The 15,320-nt window shown below is 44.0% G+C and overlaps 1 pseudogene across 1 annotated transcript; it reads right to left on the bottom strand.

Moving 5' to 3' along the window:
* Positions 1-3,060: 3,060 nt before the first annotated feature.
* On the bottom strand, positions 3,061-4,533 carry LOC311223542 (lysophosphatidic acid receptor 6-like; annotated as a pseudogene). The gene is made up of 2 exons: positions 4,211-4,533; positions 3,061-3,462 (listed from the first exon to the last, which is right to left on the bottom strand). The product of its transcript is annotated as a lysophosphatidic acid receptor 6-like (transcript).
* Between the last annotated feature and the right edge of the window lie 10,787 nt (positions 4,534-15,320).

The following is a 15,320-nucleotide window of genomic DNA, read 5'->3' as shown; positions in this document are numbered from 1 at the left end:
TAGCAGCAATCTTGTTGAAAATGTAACTACTAAAATGCTCTCTGATGCTGCTGATGCATAATGAATGAATGGTGAGTTGTTTAAAATGACAACATACATGTGTTAATTATTTGATTTGATTGATCCGAGAGACAGAGAGATCGTCTATGTTTGAATGAATGAATGAGAACTTTATTAACAGATTGCAGAATGGGTACAATACAGTACGGCTCAATACACACAATTGTTAAGGGGATGCAGACCAGAGAAAGACGTTTGTCTTGTTTACATCAGGGTCCCAGATTTTCGATTCATATCGATAGTTTAATAGCTAGCCTTGGCTCGTTTAACAATATGCAAAATATGTGTACAGCCCTGTACTCATACTGAAGTTATTCTTGGTATATAATAGGTCTGATTGTGTAACGAATCGATTCCACGTCGCGCTGTGTGTGAGAGAGAGAAGGAGAGAGGGAGAGATCTGCCTGTGTTTGTAGACGGGCGAGTTTTGTTTCTAACTTTTCTATTTATATATTGTGTTTCAAGTTGTGAATTAGAGCCTAGACTATACTTTATTTGACTGGTTGTGTGTTGTTGTAGTAACAGCTGAGCGACTCGTTCATAAGAGCCGATTCATTGCCGTGAGCGTGAGTCGAATCACGAGTGTTGCGTGGTACTGTACTGTACTGTACTGTACAAAATATTTGGTATAGCGCCCCTAGTGGCGAAAACCCACCGGCCGCCACTGTTTCAAGTACCTGGGTTCGTGGGTCAACTCGTCCGAGCAAGACCTTAAAGTGAGGAAGGCACTTGTGTGGAGGGCTCTGAACGGCATGACCAGTGTGTGGAAATCCAACCTCCCCCGTCAAATCAAGCTCAACTTCTTTCATGCAACAGTTGAGTCTGTCCTTTTGTATGGCAGTGAATGCTGGACCTTGAAGCCCACCCTGCAGAAGTCCCTGGATGGGTGCTACACCAGAATGATGCGTGTGGTGCTCAACATCAACAGGGATGAGCATGTCACTAATGCAAACTTGTATGGGGGGGTGCTAAAGGTGAGCGATAAAGTGGCAGTCAGGAGAATGAGGCTGGCAGGTCACTGCCAGAGACACCATGAGATGCCAACCAGCAAACTTGTGCTGTGGGAACCAACACACGGGCATCGATCACGAGGACGTCCCACGTTAACCTACGTGGACGTACTCAGGAGAGATGTGGGAACAGAAAGCACCGGCGAGCTAGCCAGATGCATGGAGGATCGGGATGACTGGAAGCACCGATGGAGGGCCCGTCCGAGGACGACCTAGATAGATGGTCACTCGACCCATTGGCACAGTGGGGGAGATTATGCTCTCACCAGAGGAGCTAGATAGAAGAGCTTGGAAGATATTAGATATTAATGATTATATTAATGAAATATCTATCAAAAGTGAAACTAAGTTGTTGTTAACACTTTCAGAGCCCAAGCTTAATCTGGATTTACCGCTTGAATGCCCACCATCCACTTCAATGTTAGCGTTAATAATGCCTAATCTATGTTTTAAATTATGGCTATGTGTCTAATCTGCCCGTCGCTTATCAATGACTCGTTTTCCAGTCAACATTGTCGAAGCGGATTGTTTTTTAATTTTCGTTTTATAGCATTTTGAAAAGCCCTAGTTTTCAAGGAAAATATATCGCCCACACACACACACACACACACACATAGGGCCAGTGGTGCAGTGCTGGGCAACCGCGGTCAAACGGCGTTTGGGCTTCGAAGTGCGCGCATCCTATTATTATGCAAAGTCTAGGTGATAAGTGCCTAGACTTTGCATAATAATAGGATACCGTTTGGCCTCCGCCCATATTACGACTGCACCCCTGCATAGGGCGAACGCTGAGATCTCAGCGAATACAACTCTGATTATCCCAAGACTTGTAAAATAGATTCCTTACCTCAGATCAGATGTTCTCCAAAAAGATCATTCCAATTCCTGATCGCCATTCCAAAAATCTATTGCTTTTATTGATCCAACGCTACATACTGTACATATGTATTCCACGCTGTTCTGAGGCTCCACAATGAATCCGATCGGCTCGGGTTACATGCCTGAGAAGTAAAATGTGGATTCCGGATTTTTCTTTTCTCATCCATTTTCATTGAGTCCATTCCAAAAGGGTGCATTACCATCTGGGAGATGATAGGGGGCGGTTTTTTCACATCTGAGCTCCTACAGGGGCTGCATACCAACGGGAGACTCGGTTGATGAAATATGAATTCAGATCGCTAATAAAAAAATAAAACGATAATTGTCGTTGTGGGCATTCAGGCATTTGGCTGATAAAACGTCTTATCACGTTTTGGGCATTGAAAGTGTTAAAGGTGCAGTAGGGAATTAATTTACTCAGTGGATGCCTTAACACAGAATTACACCAGTATCACTGACTACTACGGCAAGCCTATAGAATATTATTATATTTAATAATAATAATAATTATTATTATAAATATATAATAATAATTATAAATGTTTTTTTTCCGAAATCGTACCGAACCGTGACCTCAATACCGAGGTACGTACCGAACCGTGGCTTCTGTGTACCGTTACACCCCTACAGTACATGCATGCATATACTGTATACTGCATACATAATAATACATAACCACCCACCCACCTGCCTACACCCACCCACATAACAAAATGCATACCTACATGTATGACCTATTTATCTATATTACTTTTGGATATGAGCTTTTTTTTGTAGTTTACTTTAAAAATAAGCAGAGATGGAGATTTCCTCAGCATAGGATCAGCTGCATTCCAAAGATTGGACGCTCTATACCTCACTGAGAACTGCCTAAGTGAAGTACCACAATAAGGTATATGCAGGTCCCTGGACTGACGTGTAGCATATGAATGAACATCCGAATTAAAAGAAAAAAAACTATTAAAACCATTTGGTAGATTGTGATGATCATAAATGCATTTGTACACAAATATACATATCTGTAAAGAATTAACCTCAGACACAGTCAGAATGTTTAGTTTCTTGAAAAATAAAATGTGATGCTACCTAGTGACATTAGGACCATTTGATGCTACCTAGTGACTTCTTGTGGCACAGTCCTCCCCTGCTCCTCTCCTCTGAGAGAAGCCCTTGAGTCCTCTTTTCTCTTCCAGAAGGCATCCAATGAGAAGTAGTATAACAACGGGTCTAGACAACAGTTCACACTTACCAGACACACTGATGGCATGATGGCACAGTTGAGCATCGTAGCCAAGGACAGAGGCATGAAGCAGATGACAAACATCAACAAGTACATTGCAAAAATCAGCATGGCGTTCACCTTGTTGTTGACCTTGGCCAGGTCGTTGAGGTGCCTCCGTAAGGTCCAACACACCAGAGCGGTGGACACAACGTTGACTACCAACATGGTGAACACCAAACTGGACTGCAGAAGACCCATTGCTTCAATATTGACCCGACAGGCATCAGGCATCTACGCGGGCAGCACGGGAGGGCTTGACTGGTTTACCGTCTGGCATCTATGTGGGCAGCCCCAGAGGACTTGCATTGAAACCCCAGCTCATTCAGGTAGTGCATTTTGCTCAGGGAGTTGGCTGCATTCAGACCAGGAACATGATAGCCCAATGGTATGTTTACATTCGCCTTCCCTGCTTGCTTTATTTTCATGTGCTTTGCATGCTTATTTGTGCTTTGCTTATGTTAGCTGTTAGCTCCCTAGCATATTAGCTAGCATGTTAACATGTTAGCTCTGCTCAGCATGGAATGTTTGTAACATGTGGCCCTGGTGCACCCTGGAAAATGGTGTTTCTGCGGTCTGTAGTGTATACGTGGGCTGTAGGCCTGCAATGTTTGACATAACAACAGTTTGAATATATTGTTTGAACATTTTGATGCATGACATTCATGACATGGTTAAGTTTAAAGAATAATGTTGATTATTGGTAAATGCTGAATGAATGTTCTTAATGAAAATGCATTTGATAATTGTTTATTTGAATGAACCGATATAATATAGGATAAATGTATTAATGTTAATTATAATTTGATATTATTATAGCCTATGTATTGTTGAATGTTGAAACATTTCCTTTCATACCTTATTGTGACCATTTGTCAACCAAATAAACGACAAACTAAGGTCAAAGAAAAGTCAGAGTTATATCCTTCCTTAATCACGTTGCCTGAGCCCTTCAAGTGGGGAAAACCAGAACAAACTTGACAAGCATGGTGAGCAAGGTGCACGCCACCACGCCAAGGGGCCACGAGCACGTGGCGTGGAAGTAGACTCTCATGGGCAGGGAGATGACCATAACAGGTCGGAGAAGGCCAGGTTGACCATGAAGACGACGCTGGGGGACTTGAGCCTGTGACGGCGCAACAGAGTCCACAGAGACACTGCGTTCAGAGGCAGACCCAATGCCGCCACGCATCGGAACACTGCTGCGTAGGTCGTGTCATGTAGCTCTGGCCCACACCTTGTGGCGACTTTCACAAGACAAGCAGCAGCAGAATGAGAATGATTAACCTGAAATGTCACATCCATCTAGATGAGTGTGCACAGAGTTCACAGTGGTAGAGAAACAGGAAGCGGGCATAATTCTGTCTCAGGAAGCTAGAGTCTCTACTCATCATGCTGTGTCCCACACCATCTCTATTGTGTGTCTCTATAACAGTAGGCATCAACAACATTTACCTGTTCAGTCATCAGTCTTTATGTGCACGCATATTTAGCTATTTAATGTGATATCTAGCTAGCGGCCACTTTAAAATGAGCCAGTTCATGACCTGAAAATTATGCAGATCAACAAATTAACGCAACTTTTACATTAACCATTGGTTTAGTTTTACCCTGATATTAATACACATGCACACAGCCAATATGAAACTGCTCGGTCTTCCATGAAGAAACCAGTGCATCAATGCTAGTTTATGATTTACTAAGGGAGCTTCAGTGTGACGTCCTCGCTGTCAAACAGGTCATTAGCTGCCAGCTGCCCATCCATCAAGGAACCACATGACTGACAGATACCAGGGTGAAGGAGAGGCCAGGACGCCTATTCTTTATTCCCAGCGTAAGAGTGCTGCCGAGTGCTTCCGCGTTTTCCCTGATTGGCTGCGACACGCCCCGCGGCAGCGCGGCAGCCGCGGAGCGGAGCGGCAGAGCTTGCGGCATTATGTAGCCGTAATCCCAGATGTTTTTCATTCGACGCTTAGCTCAACTGGTATGCCGCCGTGCTGTGGATCCTGCGGTCCGTTGGTCCGTTTTTTTTTTTAACGTGCATTCTTTCGCCGGTTAAGTTTAGGCATGTTAACTTTAAGCATTGTTTCGGAGTTGGTTAAGGTTAGGCATTGTTTCGGAGTTGGTTAAGGTTAGAAGGGTTAAGTTTAGGCGCTGTTAAGGAGCTGGTTAAGGTTAGAGTTTGTCTTGGAGAATGGCAATATTCTTTCGGAGTTGGTTATGGTTAAGGTTAGGCATTGTTTCGGAGTTGGTTAAGGTTAGAAGGGTTAAGTTTAGGCGCTGTTAAGGAGATGGTTAAGGTTAGAGTTTGTCTTAGAGAATGGCAATAGACAGCCTATTTCCGCACTGCCGCTCTCTCGCGCTGCCGCGGTCACATGGGCGTCGCAGCCAATCAGGGAAAACGCGGAAGCACGCGACGCACTCTTCCGCTGGGAATAAGCTACACGCGGCCAGGACTGATGGTGACCCGTTTCAAAAGCGCTCCTCTGAGAGACCAGGACCACCCGTCCCCTCACATTCAAGATTCAAGAGGTTTATTCATCACATACATACAAGACATAGTGAAATGATGCAAAAAATACAAATAATAATAATATAATAAAAGAATGAAATAGACATGATAAAAATAAAACACAAAAGGCAATGAGTCCTATGTACACTTTCTATACAATATACAGTTCTGAGGGCGGCTAGGTGGCGCAGTGGGCAAGGCGCTCGCCACCAACGTAGGAGATGCTGGGTTCGAGCCCAGCTCTCTGCGTTGCTACCAGCTTGGCTGGTTGTTCATACTAATACAATTGGCAGTATTAGGGGGTTGGAAGCTGGTGGGTGGGGATTGGACGTTGTGGACAGCGACTCCTACAGGTCGGTTGGTGCGCCTGCGCAGTAGAATCAGGAAGCGACGGGGGCGGCGTGTCTCTCCCACGCAGACCCTCGCCGCTGAGAGATCGCGCTGTGCACGTGAAAAGATGCGACGGCTGCCTCCTCGAGTACCGGAGGGGACACGTGATGCAAGGCTTCGTCCACATTGCAGCCGGCTTGTGGGAGGCATGGCCTACCAACGTTCGAGACGGGAGGGTAGAATTGGACAATATGAAATTGGGGAAGGGAGAAAAATTGAAAATGGGGAGAAAAAGTAGATTAAAAAAAATTACTATACAGTTCTGCCCTATGTCACTATGCTATCCTAACTATACTATACAAAAACATCCAGTTATGTTTATTTTTTTAAGGTGACCTTTTTCCTTACCTGACAGCAGCAGCTTGAACAGGCTGTTGTTGGGGTGGTGAGGGTCCTTCATTATTCAGCAGCACTCCTCTGAGAGACCAGGACCACTAGGGTTGGGTACCTTTCACCTGTGAATCGATACCGGTACCCAACGGTACCTTTTTTCTGTACTTCTCTAAAAATGTAATCTACCTACCTCAGTTGTAAAAAAATATATATATTTCCAAACTTCAAATAATGTATTCTTATTATTTATTTAGAACAATTTGTTAATATATATATAATTTATAATAATGTAGCCAGCGTTGTCTGCATTTGGCTTTTTAAAGTGTAACAACACTTGCGACCGTTTTCGGCTTGCCAGTCAAATCGTAGGTAAGCGTGTATTGTGTGTGTGAACGTGCAGCACACTAAATAGGTTTCGCATAGGCAAACCCCCCCCCCCTTCATAGATTTTTTTGTCAAATGCTTTTTTCAATAGGTCACTTTTGGCGAGTTGTTCTACATTTAGGTTAAACATTAACACATCCACCGCTGGAAACGCTTTAAAACGTTATTGCCCGCCATGCTTTGAGCGCCAGACCTCGCTGTACAGCGTTATTGAGATCAATATAAAAAAAATTCGCCATGGCATTAATAATTCATATATACACCCGCGACGCTCCAGCTGGACCCTATAGGTGAAGGCAACGACGGCTCAATACCGCCGCCTGGTGGATGGTCGGGCAAGTTACACTGGTAAACAGGATATGGCTGCTGTGTGTCGATTAAATTCATCCGGCTGTTAGATATTGTTGCATGACTCCCGACAGAGACAATGTACATAATGGATCGCTTTATAAACTTAATAATCGATATGATTTCGGCGTTTATTGCGACATACAAACCGGAAATGGACCTAGGCGATCGATGTCCTATACTTGGGATCTTTCACCACCAGTCTCTTTGACGCACGGTAAGAGGACACTAACGTTATTTTCAGCCCAATTGTACATTTCTTTATTTACAAACCATCTGATCAATAAATCAACCCATACTACATAAAGCATTTACTGACGATCACGGAATTATAAACGACCCCCCCCCCCTTTCCTCCACGCATGATGAATCATAACTATACCGATCATGTACATTTGAATTTTTTAATATAGCATGTCTAGGGAAGAAACGGCAATCGATAATCTATATATGCGTTTAGGCCTATAACTATAGAGAACTATATAGAATTACTGCAGAAAATGATAAAAACATACTTATATTCTAGACGGTATTTTTGTATGAATGAAAAAGTATAACGTTCCCACATCCTGAACGATAGATAATCGATGTTGAATGGGCCATAGTAATGTCGATATAGCAATACAATTTTAAAAGTTATAGCCCTGCAAAGAAGGTGAGCCACTCCATAGGCTTTCAATGGTGGCAGACTGGGTACTTTGATGAGTACAATGGCTGGCAGTCAATGTGTTAATGAACAAAGGAACAGCTACAGTATGTAAATTGTAAAAAAAAATTATTACAGTCAACGCGTACTGCGTGTGAGAGAGAGAGAAAGAGAGAGAGCGAGATAGACAGGGAGAGAGAGGGAAAGAGAGAAAGAAAGAGAGATATATCGCTCCACTCACTCATATCAGACCTCACTGCACGCCTTGTATATCATGTATGTGACAAATAAACCTCTTGAATCTTGACTTGCCATATTCAATCAGTTTCAGTAACTACAGAACAGTACATATTGTTAGACTCACTTGTTGTTTGTTGCATCAGGTTGGAACGAGCCTCGAGCCGTCGCGTTAACCCTTCGAGAAGCTTTTGTGGTCCAGCAGGGCTTGATAAAGTGTGTGTCCAGACTCCATATAAATCCAAATCCAACAGTGTCAATAATGTACAGTATCTCGTGCTGATCTATCCAACTCCTGAGAATACACTTCTTATATCTTATTACCGAACCACGATCCTGGCTAAGCTAACGCACTGAATCGAAACTAAAATACTACTAACTGGACTGACTGGCTCCTCCTCGCATTCTTTTCTGTCTGACGACGTGGGGAGTACAGTGGCGCAGAGCTTGCTTCGAGCGCTAGAAAAACGCGCCCCGATTACATCATAATATACTATCGATAATCTAGCGTTTATTTGAAAACGATTCATAAATAGGCCGAAAAATTTGAGTTTTTTGTGTATTCTAGAATATTCCGTTTATTATGGAATATTTTTATTTTCCTTAAACAAGGGCTTTTCAAGATGCTATAAAACGGAAATGAACCGATAAAAAAACAATCCGCTTCGACAATGTTGACTGGAAAATGAGTCATTGATAAGCGACGGGCAGATTAGACACATAGCCATAATTTTAAACATAGATTAGGCGATATTAACGCTAACGCTGTTCCTAATTTATGCAAATGACATGTCGTCAGCTTGTGACTGCAACTTGTTCCTGTTTGCGGATGACTCAGCCCTGCTGGTCTCTGACAAGAACAAGTTACAGGTTGAAAAAACCCTCAGCTCGGAACTAGGCAAAATCTGCATATGGCTCGCTGATAACAAACTATCATTACACATGGGCAAAACAGAGTCCATTCTCTTCGGTTCAAATAACAAACTCAGCAAGACCGACGGCTTCTCAGTTACAGTGGGTGACAATATTGTCACAAGGAAAGATGAAATTACCTACCTGGGTTCCATCCTAGAGGCTAATCTCTCCTGTGACAAAATGGCATCCAATGTAATAAAAAAAGTCAACCAACGAACTCGATTCTTGTACCGGATCTCCTCTCTGGTAAACAAGAATACCCTGAAGACTCTGGCAGGAGCACTCATTCAAGGGTACTACGACTATGCTTGCACCTCATGGTACCAAAGCACCTCAAAGGCGCTAAAAACAAAATTACAAACATCTCAAAACAAACTGGTCAGACTACTGCTTGACCTTACTCCTAGAACCCACCTCACCCCTGCCCACTTTGACAACCTAGGATGGCTTAGAGTAGACGACAGAGTACAGCAACTTGCAATGGGCCTGGTCTACAAGATACACTACATGACCAAGGTACCCATGTACATGTCAAAATACTTCCCAAAGGTCAGTGAATACCACGATCACAACACCAGAGGGAGCTCCACAAATCATGTTAAACCCAGATTCGGCTCAAACAAGGGACTAAACACGTTTCGCAATTATGCCACATCAATGTGGAACGCCCTACCCAAAGCTGTAAAGGAATGTGAATCACTACCCACTTTCAAAACCACTCTCAAGGGACACCTACACCCACCGTCCGTTCATTGTAAACAATGATGCATGTAATTATATTAACGTTACTGTGTGTTGTTGTAGCTATGTTAATAAATTCTGAATGGCATTAACGTTAGTTGGGTATGATAGAGCATTGAATAGCATCAAGTTCAACGCTAGCTGGCTGGCTACAACAATGGCGGATGGTATTCGGGACCAATATTATTCTATGACAGCCCCGCCCCCATTCGCTAACCAACCAATCACTGCTACGCAATATCAACGCAACGGTTGTTTAGGTTAGATTTTGGAGACAGGTACGCAACATCCTCGCAACACAGTCTACAAGACCCTCTAAAACAACCGTGCTGAAATCGCGCTGATGTTGTGTTGAAGTTGCTTTGAAGTTGCTGTAGCATGTAGAGGCCTTAAGGGAGAGGTGGGCCAACGCGTCATCGGTTCAAGAGAAGACGTATCGCTTGTAAATATGGTGGCGCAACGGGGGGGCGTCCTCAGTCGTCTTCAGAGTTGCGCACTCTGGAGAGTGGTATCAAAAAGTACCGTCTTCAGGCTGCCAGAACGCAGTTCCGTCTGGCAGAATGATGCAAACGATCAAATACTTTGCCTAAAACGACCAAAATTGTCTTAGTCTGGACATGGCCTTAGACCCAGGCAACTACCGCCCTGTTTCTATTCTTACCTCCATCTCGAAGGTCATGGAAAAAATAGTCTACGAACAGGTCGTACCTAGCAGGAAAAAATCGAATCTACGAATTCCAATCTGGCTTCAAAACAACACTGACACATGCCTTCTCTATTTGAATGACCACATCAAACAAGAGGTGGACGCGGGAAAATACTGCGGCATGGTCATGCTGGACCTACAAAAGGCCTTCGACACTGTCAATCACTCCATTCTGATTGACAAGCTAAAAGCAATTGGTTTTGATAGTCTATCAGTGAGCTGGATGCAATCCTACCTGGAGGGGAGAGAACAGATGGTGGAGGTAAACGGTACTCTATTCTTCCCCTCTCACAGTGAGCTGTGGTGTTCCACAAGGACGCATACTAGAACTGCTACTGTTCCTAATTTATGCAAATGTCAAAATGTCGTCAGCTTGTGACTGCAACTTGTTCTTGTTCACGGATGACTTAGCCCTGCTGGTCTCTGACAAGAACAAGTTACAGGTTGAAAAAACCCTCAGCTCAGAACTCGGCAGAATCTGCAACTGGCTCGCTGATAACAAACTATCATTACACCTGGGTAAAACGGAGTCCATTCTCTTCGGATCAAATAACAAACTCAGCAAGCCGACGGCTTCTCAGTTACAGTGGGTGACAATATTGTCACAAGGAAAGATGAAATTACATACCTGGGTTCCATCCTAGAGGCAAATCTTTCCTGTGACAAAATGGCATCCAATGTAATCAAAAAAGTCAACCAATGAACTAGATTCTTGTACCGGATCTTCTCTCTGGTAAACAAGAATACCCTGAAGACCCTTACAGGAGCACTCATTCAGTCTACGACTATGCTTGCACCTCATGGTACCAAAGCACCTCAAAGGCGCTAAAAACAAGATTACAAACATCACAAAACAAACTGGTCAGACTACTACGTGACCTTACTCCTAGAACCGACCTCACCCCTTCCCACTTTTTTTTGTATCCTCTTTTTCTCCTCTTTTTCTCCCATACCAATTTAGCCGTGCCAATTCTCCCCTCCCCTGTCTTGAACGTTGCTCGCATATGCCCCCCACTGGCCGGTTGTATGGAGGATAGAAGCCTTGCATCACATGTCCCCTCCGATACATGTGGAGGCAGCCTGTCACATCTTTTCACCTGCCAGCGCGGACTCTCATTTGGCGAAGTGTAACGTGTGGGAGGCTCACACTGCCCCCGCCATTTTCCTGTCTCTGCTGTGTAGGCGTCCCCCAACCGACCTGTGGGAGTCGCTGTCCACAACGTCCAGATTACCACCCATCGACTTCCACCCGCTGACTCTGCCAATTGAGTTAGTATGACGGCCGGCCCAAGCCGGAGGCAACGCCGACAGCCGGAGTCGAACCCGGTGTCTCTTGCGTTGGTGACGAGCGCAATGTCCGCCGCCCTCACCCTCTCTCTGTAACAAACAAACAAACACTGAGTGGTTCCTAGGCACAGGTGATATTAATTACTCTTCTTCCCAGGTGACCCACCCACACTTCCAGACAGACACACCCACCACCACTGGTGACAAAATGACATACACCTCCCTGCTCCTACAGCGTGTGGAGTGTGTATGTTTGTTTTGTATATGTGTGTTTTATATGTGTGTGTTTAGTATGCATGTGTGTTTTATGTGTGCATGTTTTATATGTGTGAGTGCACGTGTGTTTTGTATGTGTATGTGTGTGTTGTGTGTGTGGATGTGCGAGCACGAACAGGCATGTACTTTTATATACATCATCACACCCTCTGCAACGACACAAAGCACCAACATACAAGGCATTAGTGATCTCTAGGGAGGCTAAGAGTAGTGGGGAAACCCACCGAGTACAGCGGCGGATAGCGCAGGTCCAATATGAGATAGATGCAGGCATAAAAAGTGTCTGACTTAGAGTGTAACATGCATGTGATTTACTCACAAGGAATACAGTCCATAATAATATTGTGCCATGATCTCTTTGATGGGACCTCATCCTTGATCCAGAATAAAAGCATGTTTTTTCTGGCAGCAAACGTCAACAAGTTGAACAATCTCCTATGTTTGAAATTAGCAATATGAACATCTGGGAGACCGAGTAAAAGGCATAGGGGATCCATTTCAATGGGGATCTGGAATATGTCAGAAAGTTCCTCCACAATGTCGAACCAATAGCTCTGGAGTTTTACACAGGTCCAAAAGCAGTGGATGTGGTTTCCAATCTCTATCTTGCATTTAAAGCAAAGTGGGGACACATTGGGATCCATTTGACTTTTGAGGGCAGGGGTTATATGTATGCGGTGTAAGATTCTGAATTGAATCGATTTGGTGCGGTTGCAAACCGAGATTTTTTTTGGATAGGTCCATGTTTCCTGCCAGTCCTCGTCCGTAATCTCTGTGTCTAAATATTTCTCCCAAGACTGTTTGGTGACAAGGGAGGATAAGGATGAATTGAGATTTAGGGTACTATAGAAAATAGAGATTTGTCTTTTGGAGAGCTGTAAGGAGAGGGCTTTCTCTACCTGCGAAGTGGAGGTAATGGTTAACAGTGAGGTGTCCTTAGTGATAAACTGTCTAATTTGTAGATATTTGAAAAATTCCGTTTTCAATAAGCCATAATGCTGCTGTAAAAAGGACATCAAGGTCTGACCATAAAATAAATCACCAAGATTGGTTGTGCCCTGCGTATGCCAGATCCTGAAGCCACCACCAATATGGCCCGGCTTAAAGTCAGGGTTGCCTACGATCGGGGTAAGAGGAGAAGTTAACTTAGCTCGGTCCTCCACCTTACGGACGGACCTCCAGGCCTTGATTGAGCATAGCGTGATGGGGTTGGAGCATAGTTTCCTAACAGACTTAAAGTCTCTGACAAATAGTAGGTTCCACAAGAGGGATTTATATTGTGAAGATTAAATGTCTAGCCAGATTGAGAGTGGGCCTAGTTTAAGCCAGCCAACAAGCACCCTACGGTGTGCTGCTAGTTGGTAATGTCTTATATTAGGCAGGTCCAGACCCACATCAATGCCATCCATCTGTAATTTGGCCATTTTCAGACATGGTTTCTTCCCATTCCAGATGAATGAGCTTAGCCAGCCTTCTAGGACCTTGATAACCTTATTGTTAACAGCACCGGGATCATTTGAAGAGGATATAACAGTCTAGGGAGTATATTACATTTACATTTAGTCATTTAGCTGACGCTTTTATCCAAAGCGACTTACAAGTTCTGTACGACAGGTCATCAGGAAGGATACAACTCTATCAGCTGAGTAACAATATTCATCAAAGTGTTGCGTGTTACAGTGTAGGTTAGTTTATTAGGACAAGTGCATGACAGTAAAGTTAGTTAGGGTTAGAATTATTTTATTCTTTATTTTTTTTATTTCAGATAATGGTTGAAGAAGTGCGTCTTTAGTCGACAGTGAAAGATTGGACGGGATTCGGCTGTCCTAACTGGGGTGGGTAGTTCATTCCACCATTGTGGGGCAAGGACTGAGAATAGGCGGCTTCTCTTTGATGACCCTCCTGGAGCTTGGATAGGAGTAGGTCTAAGGCGGCCACAAGATGCAGAGCGTAGGGGTCTTGAGGGTGTGTAGTTAGAGACCATTGACCGGAGGTAGGCTGGAGCGGTTCCCTTTGCCGCACGGTATGCTAGGTCGAGGGCCTTGAAGCGGATACGTGCAGCAATGGGGAGCCAGTGCAGGTCCCTAAGAAGTGGGGTGACATGGGCCGACTTCGGTAGGTTTGAGATCAGGCGGGCCGCTGCGTTCTGAATGAGTTTCTGCGTTCTGAATGAGTTTCTGAGGGAGTACATTCATCTTAACTAGAGCTATCCTACCCAGCCAGGAGATTGGTAAGGGGGCCGATCTAATTAAGTTAACCTGCAATGAGTCTCCTGGCCATTTTAGTTTTAGTTTTTGAGGACTGCATACTTTTTTTGCAAACCAAAACAACATACTTTATACTTATAGCACATGCATGAGCCTGTTCTCTTTTGAAAGATGACATTCTGAAGTTTAAATTTACTTTTAGTGCTAATGTAATAGAGTTACATAGGTCTGAACTTGAATTGTAAAAAAACTTGTTACTCAAGTTTATTTTTTTTATCCTCTTTTTCTCCGCCTGATTTTTCAATTTTTCTCCTCATCCCAATTTAGTCGTTATGCCAATTCCCCCCCTCCCCTACCTGGTTGTTGTGCGCATGTTCCTCCTACTGGTCGGTACAAGGGAACCCTGAAGTCCACCACATGCTTCCTCTGACACATGTGGAGACAGCCAGTGGCACTCTTTCCACCTGGCAGCGAGGACTCTCATTGGTGAAGCGTAACGCGTGGGAGGTCACGCTGCCTTTACCATTTCCTGCCTTTCGCTGAGCAGGCGCCCAGACCTGACCTGTAGGTGTCGCTGTCCACAACGCCAGATTACCACCCTCGACTTCCCTACAGATAACTCAGCCAAACGAGTTAGTATGACGATCGGCCCAAGCCGTAGGCAATGCTGACTCCGGGAGTCGAGACCGCAGCCTCTTGCATTGGTGATGAGCGCAATCTCCGCTACGCCATCCGACCGCCCCTTGTACTAAAATCTTTCTGTAGTAGTTAGTAGTCCAGATGTCGTATTTCCCCAGAAGGTGGTATGGCTTACGTAGTACATATCCAAATTTCATAAAGATCCATTCAGAAATGAGTGATTAGGAGTGATTTTGGTAAACTGTGTACAAAGAAAAACTTCAATTAATTTGGCTTCCTGTTAAAGGGGAACTATCTTATAAATGGCCTTTTTGAGTGTTTAGCATTGTTTCCTAGCTATGTGAACTTATATTAATATGATCTATGTCTCAAAATTCTCATATTGGCGCATTCTTCCAATTCTCCTCTCACAATATTCACCCTCACTGAACTGAGTCGTTTGAAAATGTGCCTATATGTGATGTCATATAG

Source organism: Notolepis coatsorum (genome assembly GCF_963971535.1).
Source record: "Notolepis coatsorum genome assembly, chromosome: 1".
NCBI lineage: Eukaryota > Metazoa > Chordata > Actinopteri > Aulopiformes > Paralepididae > Notolepis > Notolepis coatsorum.
Note: the sequence above shows the minus strand (reverse complement) of the source record. Positions and strands in the feature narration are given on the sequence as shown.